The sequence below is a fragment of the Lampetra planeri genome, chromosome 3 (assembly GCF_965212315.1).
Source record: "Lampetra planeri chromosome 3, kcLamPlan1.2.h2, whole genome shotgun sequence".
In the NCBI taxonomy this organism is placed as follows: domain Eukaryota; kingdom Metazoa; phylum Chordata; class Hyperoartia; order Petromyzontiformes; family Petromyzontidae; genus Lampetra; species Lampetra planeri.
In genome coordinates, this window is record NC_136109.1 from 25,871,296 (window position 1) to 25,886,662 (window position 15,367).

Here is a 15,367-nt window from a genome sequence, read left to right on the forward strand (position 1 = left end):
CACTCCCCCACCTCGCAACCACCCACCTACCCAACCACTCACCCACCCACCTCCCTCTGCCTCACTCATTCTGCTCCCCTCCTCACCCTTATTCTTAACACCCCCACCTCTCTCGCCCCCCCGCCTCCCCCCTCTCAAGCCACCAGTGGAACGAGTGAGTTTAGCGAGCAATCCAACACACGCCCCATCTCCCACCCACCCACCCACCACTCTTCCAACCCCCTCTCTCCCCCCCTCTCTCTCAAGCCCCTCCGCCCACAAATTGCCGTGACCTCCCATGAATAAGAGGCGGCTCGCCTGTAGGAGCGTGGCCAGTGCACTAGCCCTGCCAGTCCCCCGCCAGGAGAGACAGAGAGAGAGAGAGGCCAGAGTGGAGACCTCCAGTTGTGAGCGCGAGCGCGCTGAGAACCGACGAACATCGCCCGACGAGAGAGAGATAGAGAGACGCGGAGAAGACAAAGAGAACGAGGGAGACAAGAGGAGGGAGAGACACGAGGAAGGATCCACGTGGGAAGGTGGACTGGCACGGCACGGCACGCGCGCGCACGCGTCCACGACCAGGGCTCGAGAACGCCCGAACATAACCCGGCAAAAAAAAATCGGTAGAATTCAATAATTGAAATTTCTCATTTTTTTGTTTAAGTCCAGCGCGCGCGTCCCCTGCACCAGCCCTGCGTCTGCCCCTCTCTGCTTCTCGCGTGACCCAGGTGAGCGCCTCTGTCGGGTGCATCTGTGCGGCTATGATGGTGATGGTGCTGATGATTATCTGTGACGATGTGCAACAGTGCATTATTCAACCAGGTGAGAAAGAGCCCATTCAAATGAGAGTATTGCAAAGGAGGCATTGGCTTGATTGCTGATGATGGGGGTGTTGGCATGTTGGTGAAGTCGTGGTGGTGATAATTGATGGCGTTGTGGTGGTGGCAATGGTGAAAGTGGTCGTGATGACAGTGGTGGTAATGATGATGTTAGCGACAAATGACCATAGATGAATGAATGGAGGATGATGGACAGCGATACTATTAACGACCGGTGCTAACTTTCACGTGCGTCAATCAAAACAGCCGTTCGTCTCCACCGGATTGTCCCATCAATGAATCATTGCCACGGCCACGCGCCTCGTCGATTGACGACGATTGCTCATTCGCGTTGGAGGTGGCGCGTGTCTCGGACCGCAGGGCACCCCCGGGGGGGGGTCCCTCGGCCGCTAACGAGAGGCGCGTCTCATTGCGATTTCACGGGGCAATTTGGAGAAGCCCCTTCACATCTGGAGAGAGCGGAGCACACTCAGGATGCAGCCCTCTCGATTCCGTCCAGGCCCTGCCGCTTCGCAGCGTTGAACATCTCACGCGGCCCAATAAGATCACCCCCCCCCCACCCACCACCACCACCACCCCCTACCCACATCTCGCGCCAAGTAGGAAAGAAGACGCGTGTGTAGTGATGCGTCTACAATGTACACACGTGCCGCATTCTCCGCGTGTGATTCAAATCGAACTTGCAGCTCGCGCGTTCTTTGGCCGTGCCCGTCCATCGGTGCCTCCATCCCTGCGGATGTGGCGCCGTGCCAGCCAGCCAGCCAGCCGGACAGACAGTGACACGTGTGTTTCTCATGCTGTATGAAGTTGCGGTTACGTCTTTATAATCCGGTAGATGTGTGCGTGTGCGATCAAATTGCGATCGCTGTATTGGACACCGGATGCACTTTTCGGGTGCGTCCAACTCTCCGGGGTTGTCTTATGATCCATAAAATACGATCATGAGGAAGTTAGTATTGCTATAATCTACAGTAGAAAACCCCGATGTTAATAGTAACTTTCAACAATTTTCCAATTCCACTGCTGGATGAAGGCCGCCCCACGCTCCGTCGGTCGTGGGGGCTGTTTGACCATACTTCACCACGCCGGCCAGTGTGGGGATTGGTGAATGTGGTCGAAAGAGAGAGAGGGGGGGGGGATTCCGAGGACTGCCCAGATACCACTCGCTGCCGTTGATGCGAATCCGAGGCCACGGATCGAATCTCACGTGGCCGGGTTCGTAGCGCGGTCACGCCAACCACAGCGCCACCGTCTCCCCACAGTATATCTCTCGCTCTATATATAGGCACACAAACACACACACACTACACACGATGAGATGTGCAGATTAAATTCCACCGCGTTCCTAGCAAAGAACCCCCCCCCCCCCCCCGAATTTAATTTCGGAACGAAACAAAGGAAACGTTAATTGGGCGGTGTTTGTTGGCCCGATCCGCGCGTAACGAGGAAGCCGTGCGCCTGTTTGCTCTTCTCGGGGGTGCTCCGATTTCAAAATTTGAAATTAAAACCAGGACGAAACGAGGATTTGTAGAGCGCGCAATTGCGCCCACCCACGCCGCCTCCCTCCTATCACAGGATGCGTTGAGTAAACCACAGCGGTCAGATAGATGTGTTCACTCGTACAGGGAGATCCACTCAGTCAGGCATGGGCAATAGATATGAGCGTGCATTTCTTGAGCTTGGACTTGGAAGGGGGGCAGGTAGTTGACAGCTCGGATGCCTGGGGGAGGGATGAGGGGGGGATGGAGCTTCCAGGCGATTGGGTGCAGCAAAATAGAAGCAGCGACCTCCCCACTCGTTGAGTGAAGGCTGATTTGGGGGAGCTTCGAGAGAAAGCCTGGGTTGCTGGAGCGGAGAGCACGCGGAGGGGATTGGAGTGAGATGAGAGGGGAGAGGGAGGAGAGTGCGTGGAGGGGAGTGGAGTGAGATGAGAGGGGATAGGTAGGAGAGTGCGTGGAGAGGAGTGGAGTGGAATGAGAGGGGAGACAAAGGAGAGTGCGTGGAGGGGAGTGGAGTGAGATGAGAAGGGAGAGGGAGGAGAGTGCGTGGAGGGGAGTGGAGTGAGATGAGAGGGGATAGGTAGGAGAATGCGTGAAGAGGAGTGGAGTGGAATGAGAGGGGATATGTAGGAGAGCGCGTGGAGGGGAGTGGATTGATATGAGAGGGGATACGTCGGAGGGTGTTTCACCTTGGTGAGGGTTTGTGAAGTCTGCAACTCCTAGGCAGGAACAGTTCACATCGCCGTGGCCTGGAATAGAACTCGGATCGCTGGGTCCATAGGGCGTTACGACAACCACTGGCGATGGCTTTGAGAGGCCTTAACCCAGCAGTAGATAGACCATGGCTGATGATGATGATGATGAATACTCTACCGCCCACGTGTGTAAGCGCTGCTGACCGAGACTCGCACGCACGTTGCCACAATTCATTGGTGATTGAACGAGTCTCAGTGAATGGGTTGGGGTTGGTGGATCAAGCACGGATTTAAGACTACTATGGCTGGAGCGCTGGCGAAGGTTGGCGAGATGTTTGGGGAGATTGTGTTTCTTTTTTAATCCAGCAGTGGATTGGTCATGTTTGATCGTGATGATGATAATGATGCCCACTCGGCTGGGCAAATAGTTGGTTGTCTGTAGTAGGCAGTACAGCAAGTAGGTTCGTGACACGTCCTGACTGAGAGGCCGTGGTGCGGACATCGTTTGAGCACGTGTCCCCGCGCATGCGAAGTGAATCGTCATAATCATTGATTCATCGTTAAATCAAAATTTTCAAGCATCAAGAATCATCTCATCATCATCGAATTATTAAATCATCATCACATCATCTTTATTAATATTGCACATATTGTAAGTATGTTGAACTTTTTTCGCACCGTACGTTGCCAACCGTGCTAATCGGAGGCGCGGGGGAGCACGTTCGTTGCTCGTTGCAGAATTCCGCGGTTCCAACCCAGCGGCCGCTCCGATTAATACTGCTGCGGGTGTTGTATTAACCGCAGTAGCACTTTGCGCCTATTTTTTCATCGGTGGACTTTTAAATATCCCCCTGGTGTTATTCGCAAGAGTAGGCCATTGGGTGCCAGGCGCCACGGCGCAAAATGTGGCAACGTTCGAAAGTTCCCCGCAAATTTTCCTAAATTGGGACCTCACGAACACACACAGCCGCAGCAGCAGCAATCAATGCCCCCTACTGGCAGATCCATGCTCCCCAGGTCACTCTCGCAAATTATTTCGTATGGAATTGTGAAAAGCAGCAGTGTTTTTGTCTTAACGATCGTCATAAATTAATGCAAAGGTTCCTCATCCAGTCCAATGAGGTGGTTGACGCAGTGTGGATTTCAGCGAAACCGCCAGGATGTGCATGGATGGAGCGTTCGTCGGTGCATTCGTCGCAAGTGAAACTTCCCCATCCCAGTCTCGTCGCCTTCTCGCCTGTGTCAACAAAAAATCAACTCGAATTTTCCGTAATAAGAGTAATAAAAAAACGCTCGCTTCCCTCCGCAATTTGAAATCAGCGCGCATTTCGAGCAGTGGTTCTTAACCTTGACTGCAGCCTTCACCCCCCCCCCCCTTGGTTCTCAGAAGAGGCATCTGGCAACCCCAGGTTAAGAACCACCGGTTTAGAGTTGTGTTGTGCTGCTGTGAATGGCCTCACACGGTGAGCCGCCTCGCTGAGCTCTCATCTGTGATCGCCAGGGTCGCTTCTGAATGAAGAACGTCATAACTCAGTGGGCCTTACCTGGTGAAATAAAGCAAAGAATAGTTAGACGCACTCACCCGCACCTCTCCCACTCCCCCCCCCCTCTACTACCCGCCTTGTGCCCTGACCGCAACACGAGGAAGGGGATTAGGGGGTGTATGGGGTCATGGGGTAGGGCTGGGGTCTCGGCCGCGTGTCGGTGTTTGTGTCGGATATTAAAAACGCGTGCATACTCGTCCAATCCAGGCAATCGGCAATCAAAGTAACAAGAAGAACCATGTTTTTTCGCTTCTTCTTTTTTAATTTTCCGCACGAAACTCAAATATTTCAAGAGCCGCGCAACGCACGTGGCGATTACGAGACGCTGACGTTCCTTCAATAAATCACCGTCACGCAGCGGTCCTTGAAGAGCCACACGCGTTTCCCGAGCTGCAGGTTGCTGACCCCTGGTGTCGACCCCCAACTTTGGATCCCTCTCGTGCCCCCTTCATCCTCCTTCTCCTCTCCGACCCTGGCTCTATCTCCCCCTCCCTCCACTGTGGCTTAACAGACGCGTCGATTCATCGATTAGTATCGATTATAAAAGCTCACGTCGCATCACGTGCACGGGGCAGCTTGCGCAACGAATCGCGCATACAAGTACGGTGCAGAGACTCATCTACTTACGAACACTCGACTTACGAACTTTCAGAGATACGAACAAAGCTGTCCGTATGTCCAGTTGCCTGTTCGGACCGAGAGTCGTAAAGCTCAACCGCCGTGCAATAGACGGCGGTGGTGGAATCTACATCTGCAGAACACGAAGAACCTGTGGCATCTATATCTACAGAAGATTATGCAACTTTTAAATCCATTCCTCGTGTTTAGTGTGCACGTCGTACAACACGTTTTAGAATGGACGGGAGTAAAGTTGGACTCAGGAACACATCGACTTACGAACAGACCTCTGGAACCTAACTCGCTCGTAAGTGGAGGAGTCCCTGTATTTATTTCAGCCTCGTGTGCGTACGTGACGAGTTTTTATGACGTCAATCCGCCAGCCACGAGAAGCCGCTACATTCATCGGAGTGTAGAAAACCAAAAAAACGAGAATCATCTGCGTCTCGACCGTCCGCCAGTAGAGGGCCGCTACGTTCGCCACAGAGCTGCGGGGGATTTCAATCGACGTTTCAATCGAATCGGGCCATCTAACGGAATGAGCGGGGCGTGAAACATGACAGACGCGTTGAGTGCTCCACAGCCTCCTGCCTCCTCTCCCCTCCCCGCCCCTTGCGGAGCCTCCCCACCTCCTCCCCTCTCCCCCCACGCCCTGCCAGGATCCTCACCCCGACAGCCACCGGGCTGCCGTGTCGTCATCAATCTGGCTGACTCGATAGGGCACAGTCACCGAGCTCGGTCGTGACGCGTTCCCTTCCCGTAATTATCACCCCCCCCCCCCACTCACCCCACTCCCCCCACCCCTCTCTCGACCCCCCCCCCCTCCACCGTTCCTCAACCCCCCCCCCATCACCATTACCCCCTCATCTCGACTCTTGCATCCATCTCTCCCCCGACCCGCGAAGCCAGCCGCGCGTGTTAAAGTGCGAGGTTTGCTTGCGGCTCCACTGAGCAGCGGTGGTTGCTGGTCAATTGGGGGGGGGAAGGAGGCTAAGGAAAATCCCACTCCCCCCTCTCCCCCCACTTTAAACGTATAAACTCCTAGTGAGATGACATGACGTCAACGTGAGTTCTCGCTTCAATTGAAGCGAGGCTCGTCTCTTTACATGCGCTGAGCCAGCGGGTGAAAATTCCGCAACAAAGTGGTACTAACTTTATCGACCCCTAACCCCCCCCATATTGATGATTGGCTGAGTCGATGCCCTAGCAGGATTTTAATTTGCAATCTTGGCATTGCGAGCCACCGCCTGGCCTGTGAGATGACAGAAGAGACATCGACAAGCAGTCCCCCCCCCAAGGGCAACAATCACAACTAAGTACACGCGAAGGTCCCCAAGGAGCTCAAGGGAATTTAATATCGCTCTCTCTCTCGCAATCCCCATCTCCTCTGTGATTTATTTTCGCTCGTCTCAATCACATATCGCGAGCTTTTGTCCACATTTCTCAAGACTCCCTACATTTCTCTCGTCGCAATGCATCACTGCCTCGTGTCTACATCTCTTCTGTCAACTCACTGCGAGTGTGTGATATCGAAAGAGGCCCCACCCCCGCCCGCCTACCCTCCCCTCCCCCCCAAAAAACAATTGCTGCATCCAGTGGGCCAGCACCACCACCACCGCTGGCAGAGAAATGCGCCTCTAAATCCTCACACGTTTTGTCCCGAGGCCGATGTTTGCCTTGTGCCAACATTTGCGTGCATTTCCAGGACCCCGATTGAGTTGACCTAATGACCCCTGCACGGGAGGGGGGGGGGGGTGTGAGGGATGTTGGGAGGGAGGGGAGGGGTCACACTCTGTCCACATCACGACGCCAGGCGACGGTGCCGCGGTGGCGCAGTGGTGGTCTAAAATGTCAAAAGGTTAAAGGCGCAGCCCTGCAATTGCGCGTGCCCATACCACTGCTGGCGGGAGGGCCTCCACTTAGAGCAGTGGTTCTTGACCTGGGGTGCACGCACCCACTGGGGGTGCGAGACGTGGCCAGATATTTTTTAGAAGGTAAATCATCGAAAGACAAATTAAGCACGGACACGTGAGTGCAACTTACTTTGTTGCACCAAATGCTACGTATTTATTAACATTATTTTTCTTAACGACTGAGAATCAAAGGGGTGCAAGGCTGCAGTAAAAGTTAAGAACCTCTGACTAAAGAGGGAGCATCCAGACTGTCGAGAACGCATCGCTCTAGGGTGTTTATTATTTTTGTTGCCTACTTTACCACGCTGGCCGCAGTGGTTAGCACGCAGAGAAAACAAACTCGTGAGACGTAAAACAAAGGCACGAAAAGCGGAACGAACCCACTTGCTGTACTGCCATCTGCTAGCTACCTCACATCCCAGTTACTTCTATTCACTGCCACTGTGTTCATCCACTCTTGGATGAAGGCTTCCCCACATCGTCATGTTACCGACCTTGCCTAGTATACAGCAGTTCATGGGTTCGACCCTGACGACTGCTGTATAGTTGAAGTTAGCGTGTCTCTCTCTCTCCCCGTGGTCGCGTGGATTTTTCTCCGGGCCCTCCCGGTTTTTTCCCTTCCACCATTTAGAATCAACATCACGCGTTTAGAGTATTTGGCTTGCTGTTAATGTCCACACGACAATACGCCACTTCGTTGAGCTATCACTTGTGATATCCAGGTCGCTTCTGAAAAAGAGCCATGTAGCAACAACGGGCCCTTACCTGGTAAAATACAAAATATAGATCTAATATACATTTAGGGTTGCTTGACCATATTTCACCGTGCATACTTTGGGGTCAGCGTGGTATGGTGATGGTGGGTGGGGCGACGGGGGTGAGAGAGAGCGGGGGGGAGTTTACCCAGCATCGGTTCAGATAACATTCGACACTGGCACGAGCTCTGGCCGGGATTCGGCCTCAGATCGCACGGATTATGAACCAAGTGTACCTCCGCTAAGGATGCTTATTATGCTCACCACAAATTCCCAGTGCTCCCACGCACGTGCCACGCGGCCCCTTTAAAATAATACGTAATTGCCCGTAGAGCTCGCAGCATTCAAAGCCTCTAAATTGGAATAATTTTCCTGTCTAGTTTTCTAGGGATTTTTTTTGTTGTTGGCTAAACGCGAACAATGAGAGCACTGTTGTTACGACCCCAGGACTATATCTCCAATTGGCAACTTGCGTGGAATGTAACGAACAATAAGCTCTGTTGTTTCGACCTAGGGACCATCTCTAGAATTGGCCACTTGCGTTGACTGTAACGAACAATGAGAGATCTGACTATTTCACAGCTCTTGTTAGGAGTTGGCCGTTTCTTGTGTGCCGATGGCTCGGGTGAAATTCATTAATTAGTTTAGCAGCTGCGTGCATCGCCGAGTCTCGAGACTCAGTCGCAAGCAGGGCCACAAGAAGACGTCTTCACAATTATCGCCAGTCGCCTGATGAAGCTGGTCGTTGTTGTACTCACCAGAGCAACGTCAGAGTACTCGAATTGTGAATGTTGTGGGTTTAGTCTCCAACACACCGGTGCGCTGAACTAGTAACTAATTGACACGTTTTGGTTTTGGCGACAAACCTCACTAATTAGATGTGTCGGGTGGTGGCGGGATTAAATACACATTTATTCTTACGCGATGTTACGAATTTTTTTTATTATAGTGCCACTGATTTAAATGATTGGCCTATGCCTTTTAAAAGTTATATATTGCTATATATTTGTACATTCCTACAGATTGATATCAGGGAGTTTGACTTTCAGGACAGACGTGACGTTAAATAATGACCAGCACAGCGATAGGAGAGCAGCAACTTCCAGCGTGCAAACAATTGAACAATCAAACACGGCAAAAACGCCACCCGGCAATTTGAAATGTTACAAAATAAATTATTTTCATAATAACCTCTGATAGTGTGGTCGGGGTTGTACCGCGTGTTGTTCGGCACATGGAACGAAACGTCGGACATCGTGCCAAACACACACGCGGTACAACCATCGGGGAGAGATACAGGACAACGGCGAATGCCTCCATATCAATTTGAGTAAGTATTACTTTTTTCCACCATTGGTACCTCATTTGCCATTAAAAAATGATAATTGTTTTTTTACCCTTCTATCTGGCAACAAAACTGACACCTTTTTTACAAGGAGTCATGTTTGCATAGACCACAATACCTGCAGTCATAATGCAAACAAAAAACACAACTCTAATAATGTATGCACTGTCCTTGAAGTTGATTGGTTCAAGGACAGTGCATACATTATCAGAGTTATGTTTTATGTTTGCATTCCGACTGCAGGTATTGTGGTCTATGCAAACATGACTCCTTGTAAAAAAGGTGTCAGTTTTGTTGCCAGATAGAAGGGTAAAAAAACAATTATCATATTACTTTATTATTTTTTGAGGTTATTAAAGCCATTCATGCTGAGGCTGTTTGTTGTCACCCCCCCCCCCCCGGCGTTATTGTACCTGTGCCATCGACGTCACGTGACGAACAATCCGTTTGGAATTCTCACGGAAGTGTAGGTGCAACGCCGCGCGTAAAAGAACGGCTCTTGCGGAGGCCACGGAACTACATCCGAGAGCCCACCACGTGACCCCCGATCCACATGCTAGGGGGCAGCACTTTACAAAGTTCGTCTTAGTCGCAGAACCAAATGTACGATCATTATTGTTTTTCGATTTAAAGCTTTCGTGACTCCAGGGATTCATCTTCTTGGTTCTTTCGGTAAAGTCACGTAGAAGGGAAATAAAAAATAATAATAATAATAATAAAATAATTCTCACGACGTGTCGGCCACAATGCAAGCAGCCGTCCTCAGGTGAAGAACAGGTCTGTCGGAAAGACAGCGTGTCTTTCCGACCTGAGGACGGCTGCCGAAACGTCGTGAGAATTATTTTATCATGTTTTATTTTTATTATTTTATTATTTCCCTTCTACGTGACTTAACCGAAAGAACCAAGAAGAATGATTGTTTTGTGTGCAGTCATTGGTGACCATCGGGATGACCCGGTTACACCACAGGCAGCGGCTGGAACTTGGATTCGAACCCAGGATCTCAACGGTGCTAGCTCCGCGCTCCGACCTCTGAGCCACCCGGTCACCTCCAAATCATGAATTATTAAAGGTTATAATTGTTCTTTGTAACAAAAACTAAATTGGCTCCAACACGTGCGCCCTTTATGTTAATTACTCGCAAATTATATTTTTTGCATAATTGCCAAATTTGACTTCCATTCAATGCCCGCAAGTAAAGTATTAGGGTGGGGGGGGGAACTTAACCCCCCCCACTCCCCCTGTCATCCCCCCCCCCCCGTCCTTGCCCTCTTTCTATCGACACTCACGCGCGTGTGTTCGCGTGTTCGTGCGCAGCGCGCTTGCCAACTCACTGTTGGCTAAGTTGACTCCCCACGCCGTTGCTGCGGGTCATGGTGGAAGGTGGTGGGAGGGGTGGGGGGTTTTCTGACCATACTTCACCACGACGGTCAGTGCGGGTTGGTGAAGGGCCTGGGAAGCCATAGGCGGTGGGGCATCGTGAAATACAACAATGGATTGTGATTCACTGCCATCAGCTGTCCACCGCATCGCCCCGCGGTATAAACAATGCACGCTGCTAAACTTTGTGGCAAGTGGGGGTAGTGTGGCTGGTATGGACAGGGAATTCACGATTAACAGGACAAATTTCCCCCACTTGTTCCCCAGTGCAGATGCACCGCCTGCACACTCGATAGCGATACCCCCCCTCCCCGCTCCTTTCCCCTCCCCGACGTTCCTCTCCTCCTCCTCCTCCTCTCCCAGGGCCGCGTCTGGGCTGACCGTCACCATTCCTCTTGAAACGCGACACGGACGGAGGGCGACGGGAAACAAGCGCAATTTTGTTTAATAATGGGGCCGAGATGAAATCTATCCGCTTATCCGACCGCTCCCGCCACCGTTGGTTTGTTCATTGGGCACAGATGTGGGGGGGGGAGGAAGGAGGGGAGTGATCAGGAAGAGGGGGGGGGTACAAAGTTTACATCAGCGCAATTACCGCCAGATCCCCTAAGCCTCCGGAACAACGCGACGCAGCTTGCGTCTGGGCGCGCGTTTCATTCTGCGTGGCCTTAAACCTCCTGATCTTCCTGATCTTCTTCTTTCCTCGTTCTCCTGGCCGGGCCCGAATGTCCTCGAAGGAAATTCCACTGGTTTGTAACACAACACAGAGGGAATGTATCTCTTTGTTTTAACGCCCCGGGGAACCCGTTCAGATAATCGTCACGGGTGTTGGGGGCCGTGAGCCGGCTTCGAACCTCGGGGTCGCCAGGTTGGTCCGTAGCGCAGCGCCGCAACCGCTGCGCCACCGCTCCCCGACACGCACGGCACGCGCGCACACCCAAACACGCACACGCGCACCCCACCCTGGCAGTGGTGAGAAACACAACTTTTTAATTTTTGGGGGGGAAGAAGAAAAATATTTTTTTAAGAACACAAAATTATTTGCGCATAAGCAAGCGTCGTGTTTTGCCTCGAGTCAGAGTTGGCGCTAACTACCTCGTTGCATGTCTCGTGGTCTCAAATGGGCTCTTACCTCGTTATAAAGGTCACATATTTGTCCAAACACATGCGCGCACATATATCACTAACACATGCGCGGGCACGCACAGACTCACTCACACACACACACCACACACACAGAGACTCGCATATCCTGTGCAACGAGCAGCCAAATGGCAAAAATTCTGTCAGCGTGCATCTATTGAGCCCGTTACGGTGCAGGAAGGGATGAGGTGGGGTGGGGAGTGGTGTGGCCAGTACCACGACTGACCACCCTTTGTCTCCCTACCGCTGATATTTTCACGCCACGCCAGGTTCTCATTTAAGGCTGAGTCGACCTAGGAGAGGCCCAGGACCGGTTCGGATAATCGTCACCGCTGTTGGCCGTGAGCGGCAATCGAACTCCGGGCGCCGGGTTCTTAGCGCAAGCGTAGCGCTAACCGCTGCACCTCCGCTCCCAATACCCACACACGCACGCACACGCGTGCGTGCACGCAACAGACTCTTCAATCTGCCATCAGGAACGTGTTTTTTTTCCCCCAAGCTCACTTAACTCTTAATAACAGTTTGAATAAAGTTAACCTGCGTGTGTCTTGTTCCCACCACCCAACCACCTCTCTCTCTGTCTGTCTCACGGTGACATTCCCAGCACCCACCCACAACTCTCTCTCTGTCTCACCGTGCCATTCCCAGCACCCACCCACCTCTCTCTCTCTGTCTCACGGTGACATTCCCAGAACCCTCCCACCTCTCTCTCTCTGTCTCTCGGTGACATTCCCAGCACCCTCCTACCTCTCTCTCTGTCTCTCGGTGACATTCCCAGAACCCTCCTACCTCACTCTCTGTCTCTCGGTGACATTCCCAGCACCCACCCACAACTCTCTCTCTGTCTCACGGTGACATTCCCAGAACCCTCCCACCTCTCTCTCTCTGTCTCTCGGTGACATTCCCAGCACCCTCCTACCTCACTCTCTGTCTCTCGGTGTCATTCCCAGCACCCTCCTACCTCACTTTCTGTCTCACTGTGACATTCCCAGCACCCTCCTACCTCACTCTCTCTGTCTCTCGGTGTCATTCCCAGCACCCCCTCACCTCTCTCTCTCTGTCTCTCGGTGTCATTCCCAGCACCCTCCCACCTCACTCTCTCTGTCTCACGGTGACATTCCCAGCACCCTCCCACCTCACTCTCTCTGTCTCACGGTGACATTCCCAGCACCCTCCCACCTCACTCTCTCTGTCTCACGGTGACATTCCCAGCACCCTCCCACCTCTCTCTCTGTCTCTCGGTGACATTCCCAGCACCCTCCCACCTCTCTCTCTGTCTCTCGGTGACATTCCCAGCACCCTTCTACCTCACTCTCTCTGTCTCACGGTGACATTCCCAGCACCCTCCCACCTCACTCTCTCTGTCTCTCGGTGACATTCCCAGCACCCTTCTACCTCACTCTCTCTGTCTCACGGTGACATTCCCAGCACCCTCCTACCTCACTCTCTCTGTCTCACGGTGACATTCCCAGCACCCTCCCACCTCTCTCTCTGTCTCTCGGTGACATTCCCAGCACCCTCCCACCTCTCTCTCTGTCTCTCGGTGACATTCCCAGCACCCTTCTACCTCACTCTCTCTGTCTCACGGTGACATTCCCAGCACCCTCCCACCTCACTCTCTCTGTCTTTCGGTGACATTCCCAGCACCCTCCCACCTCACTCTCTCTGTCTCTCGGTGACATTCCCAGCACCCTCCCACCTCACTCTCTCTGTCTCTCGGTGACATTCCCAGCACCCTCCCACCTCACTCTCTCTGTCTCACTGTGACATTCCCAGCACCCTCCCACCTCACTCTCTCTGTCTCACGGTGACATTCCCAGCACCCTCCTACCTCACTCTCTCTGTCTCACGGTGACATTCCCAGCACCCTCCCACCTCTCTCTCTGTCTCTCGGTGACATTCCCAGCACCCTCCCACCTCTCTCTCTGTCTCTCGGTGACATTCCCAGCACCCTTCTACCTCACTCTCTCTGTCTCACGGTGACATTCCCAGCACCCTCCCACCTCACTCTCTCTGTCTCTCGGTGACATTCCCAGCACCCTCCCACCTCACTCTCTCTGTCTCTCGGTGACATTCCCAGCACCCTCCCACCTCACTCTCTCTGTCTCTCGGTGACATTCCCAGCACCCTCCCACCTCACTCTCTCTGTCTCACTGTGACATTCCCAGCACCCTCCCACCTCACTCTCTCTGTCTCACGGTGACATTCCCAGCACCCTCCCACCTCACTCTCTCTGTCTCACGGTGACATTCCCAGCACCCTCCCACCTCACTCTCTCTGTCTCTCGGTGACATTCCCAGCACCCTCCCACCTCTCTCTCTCTGTCTCTCGGTGACATTCCCAGCACCCTCCCACCTCTCTCTCTCTGTCTCTCGGTGTCATTCCCAGCACCCTCCCACCTCACTCTCTCTGTCTCTCGGTGTCATTCCCAGCACCCTCCCACCTCACTCTCTCTGTCTCTCGGTGTCATTCCCAGCACCCTCCCACCTCACTCTCTCTCTGTCTCACGGTGTCATTCCCAGCACCCTCCTACCTCACTCTCTCTGTCTCTCGGTGACATTCCCAGCACCCTCCCACCTCACTCTCTCTGTCTCTCGGTGACATTCCCAGCACCCTCCTACCTCACTCTCTCTGTCTCTCGGTGTCATTCCCAGCACCCTCCCACCTCACTCTCTCTGTCTCACGGTGTCATTCCCAGCACCCTCCTACCTCACTCTCTCTGTCTCTCGGTGACATTCCCAGCACCCACCCACCTCACTCTCTCTCTGTCGCACTGTGACATTCCCAGCACCCTCCCACCTCACTCTCTCTGTCTCTCGGTGACATTCCCAGCACCCTCCCACCTCACTCTCTCTGTCTCTCGGTGACATTCCCAGCACCCACCCACCTCACTCTCTCTGTCTCTCGGTGACATTCCCAGCACCCTCCCACCTCACTCTCTCTGTCTCTCGGTGACATTCCCAGCACCCTCCCACCTCACTCTCTCTGTCTCTCGGTGACATTCCCAGCACCCACCCACCTCACTCTCTCTGTCTCTCGGTGACATTCCCAGCACCCTCCCACCTCACTCTCTCTGTCTCTCGGTGACATTCCCAGCACCCTCCCACCTCACTCTCTCTGTCTCTCGGTGACATTCCCAGCACCCACCCACCTCACTCTCTCTGTCTCTCGGTGACATTCCCAGCACCCTCCCACCTCACTCTCTCTGTCTCTCGGTGACATTCCCAGCACCCTCCCACCTCACTCTCTCTGTCTCTCGGTGACATTCCCAGCACCCTCCCACCTCTCTCTCTCTGTCTCTCGGTGACATTCCCAGCACCCTCCCACCTCACTCTCTCTGTCTCTCGGTGTCATTCCCAGCACCCTCCCACCTCACTCTCTCTGTCTCACGGTGACATTCCCAGCACCCTCCCACCTCACTCTCTCTGTCTCACGGTGACATTCCCAGCACCCTCCCACCTCACTCTCTCTGTCTCACGGTGACATTCCCAGCACCCTCCTACCTCACTCTCTCTGTCTCACGGTGACATTCCCAGCACCCTCCCACCTCACTCTCTCTGTCTCACGGTGACATTCCCAGCACCCTCCTACCTCACTCTCTCTGTCTCACGGTGACATTCCCAGCACCCTCTCACCTCACTCTCTCTGTCTCACGGT

General features: G+C 53.3%; 1 protein-coding gene across 2 annotated transcripts in view; it reads left to right on the plus strand.

The window, feature by feature from the left end:
• The first annotated feature begins 311 nt into the window (after positions 1-311).
• The window catches only part of LOC144717151 (uncharacterized), a 38,117-nt gene continuing 23,061 nt past the window's right edge, over positions 312-15,367 (plus strand). For both annotated transcript variants that reach the window (XM_078592474.1, XM_078592475.1), the window contains exon 1: positions 312-707. The gene's annotated coding sequence lies outside the window, so the exon portion shown is untranslated. The remainder of the gene's footprint in view (positions 708-15,367) is intronic.